The sequence below is a fragment of the Asparagus officinalis genome, chromosome 1 (genome assembly GCF_001876935.1).
Source record: "Asparagus officinalis chromosome 1, Aspof.V1, whole genome shotgun sequence".
Lineage (NCBI taxonomy): Eukaryota > Viridiplantae > Streptophyta > Magnoliopsida > Asparagales > Asparagaceae > Asparagus > Asparagus officinalis.
Genome location: NC_033794.1, coordinates 8,488,003 through 8,491,053, shown reverse-complemented (window position 1 = coordinate 8,491,053; position 3,051 = coordinate 8,488,003). Strand labels below are relative to the sequence as shown.

The window sequence follows — 3,051 nt, the reverse complement described above, 5'->3', positions numbered from 1 at the left end:
CTCTCTCTCTCTCTCTCTCTCTCTCTCTCTCTCTCTCTCTCTCTCTCTCTCTCTCTCTCTCTCTCATATACAAACATGTATACACGACCAAGGGTCTCTCTCTCTCTCATACACAAACATATATACACGACCAAGGGGCACATGGTATTCACATTGTTGGCCCACTACATTACTTAGCCATGAGAAATAGTAATACCCTAGGTAGTTTCATGGGTATATGGAATACATGGCATTAGGGCAAAGTGCACTATCTAGGGGACTTCTATAATCGATCATGCCTTTTGAAACACTTTCTTTTAAATTAGTAAAAAGGCTATATATAGTTTAGATTTTATTCTAAGTAAAATGGGGACAAGATACTTATGATTATTATTTTTTACGATAAAAACAGGGCGAGGTGCTCTCTTTATTCCATTAAAGATAAAAGACATAGTGTGATCAGGGAATAGAGAGAGTATAAAATGGTAAACATCAAACAGTTCATATTTATGAATAAGAAGCGCACCTTGTCGTCACCTATTACTAGTATCATAGAAGGTTGATGAAAACCTTTATACTACCTCATACACCCTTAACATAATACGATAACAATTACAAAGTTTTGTATAACATAACCCCTATACATAGCAAAAGACAAAAACGAGACAACCCTGATAAAAACAAAACAAAGAAAAAAAGGAGTTTCACAGAGTTTAATAAAAGGAGCAAAGTTGGGGTGATCATCAGAAAATTTCCCCCACTATTGCAGCATCATCAACTTCTTCTTGAATCAAAGCTGTAACTCCCTTTTATCTAGCCAGATCCTTGATGTTTGCAGCATGCTTTCTTTGATGAGTTTTCTGCCCATAACATCACTTAGTAAGCAATAAAAAAAAAGCTAATTAAACGGCGTGGTAGTGTTGTAGATTTCTCCTCAAATATTAAATTAATGTTTCTGACCCTCCATAAGCGCTAGCAAAAAGAAGAGAAGGTAACTGACCAAAGTACCCTCAGATTAGTGTTAGAGATGAAATCGCCATAAAATTCAAGCATAACAGAGAAGTTAGCAAAAGTTAGCAAGCCACTAAGCATTATAAAAAGTTTGGAAAAATAAAATTACACGGCCTCCATGGTGTATGCATGGATAATCATAAAAAAGGTGTTCATGACTTTCAACGTAAATACGACAGAAAAGAGCAGAAAAGGTCTCCCCCACCAACCTTTTGATAACAAAAAATGAGCTTAATCTGCGAGCAGCTTTCTATGAGATAAAACCCAAATTAATGAATACTTTGACTTCAATAGGTAAGAGAGATTCCCATATGAAATTGTAGCGCCCATAGGAGATACCACCGCTATTGATGACTCCATACGTATACTTCACTAAGTAAACACCTGAATTGTTAAAAGGCCACCAAGCTTTGTCCACTTGAGAACTGGGTGAAATGGACAAATTATCAAGGAAGAGATTGATGTGAATCTAAAGAGCGCCTACGTATGAGAGGATGCCACCTCCACTGATCACTAATAGAAGGCCTCGAGACTTTATCCTCCTAGAAACGAATGTTCGTGCCCTCCCCCAAATACCACTGACTAAGACCCACCAAGGCTTGACTAGCAAAGGTTGTATCATGCCAACACTTAGATGCATATGCAGGAGGTGGTATGCATCTAAATATAGGATAATCTTTGGAAGACAAAGAATTAATACCTTTACCAACCAGAGATTGTCGTCGGTACAAAAACGCCCACACCCACTTAGATAATGTTGGATTTTTTTGGTCAAAACTGCTTTCCAAAATGAGTTTTCAAACTATATATATATTAACTACAAGTACTTTTTATAAATGCTTAGTAGCCTAGTGGAAAGTTTATGTTTTGGTGTTTCAAAAGGTTTCTTGTTCGAGGCTTGCCAACGGCAAGCCGAGAAGTGTTTTATTTGAATTAATCCCTCATAAGTTCTCGTGGGTCGTGGGCCGTGGATCGTGCCGTGGATCGGGGGCCGTGGATCAGGGCTAATCGAGCTGAGGCGCTAAGTGGCGCTTTATTAGGTGCACTTCGCACGGAGGCATCGAGCACTATGGCCGCCACGGAGGTTGCCTCGCAGCATGCGGACGAGCTATGTATTCGCACGAGGGTGACCCTAGCGTTCTTGTAGTTTGACGAGGTTCGCTCGTTCGACGAGGTTCACCTATTTGACGATGTTTGTTTGTTCGACGAGGTTCGTCTGTCATACGAGGTTCGCTTGTTTGATGAGGTTCGTCTGTCATACGAGGTTCGCCTGTTTGACGACGTTCATTTATCAAACGAGGTTCGTCTGATTTGATGAGACGTGATCCTCGTGTTTCATAGCAACGCGTCCATTGATTACCTCATATTCTAGAGTTAATGCATGCAGCAGTTACAATAGCAATTAGAGCAATTTAATGCATTAATGTTATAATCTTAATTACCATTAAAAATTGTAACAATCACATTAATTGCTAGTGACTCTTGAGCTGGCCTTAGAGGCCTATAAATAGCACCCTTGGACAGCTCTTGGTTGCGGCTGGAAACTCTCTCGCGAGCGTGGAATACGAACGTCGGTATCCACACGCGCGCTTGGAAAACGAACGTCGGATCGACGTTGTTGTTGCTGTTGTTGTGCTGTTGCTGCAGAAACTATGCCCGCAGGAACCCTAAAACCGAAAGGTTTTGAACCGAAAGGTTCTGAGATCGATGAGATCTTTTGCCTTGACCGAAAGGTCTTATAGATCGAGAAGATCTTGACAGTACTGAGTTAATGCACACCAGAGTACTGTACTGCTATTCCTGGAAGCAGTTTGGCCTTGGGATCCTTGCACCGGAGTAGGCTAAATATTGCTTTAAGCACAGCATTTTACAAACACACAACAGTTAACTGAAAAAGTCATCCTTCACTGTTTAATTCCAGATTTAACCTCAATTTCTAATAGATAATAGAGCTTGATTGAAATCTTTTAAGTTGATTGTTCTCAATCCGCCCCTCTCTTTTAGATTTGCACACTATTCCCCGTTTGACAAGGGATTTTTTTCCCTATAAGAGATAGAAGA

The 3,051-nt window shown here is 40.2% G+C and overlaps 1 protein-coding gene across 1 annotated transcript in view; it reads left to right on the top strand.

The window, feature by feature from the left end:
• Positions 1-3,051, top strand: part of LOC109848414 (transcription factor bHLH68-like) — an 11,080-nt gene that overhangs the window by 2,310 nt on the left and 5,719 nt on the right. The gene's annotated exons all lie outside the window — the stretch shown is intronic.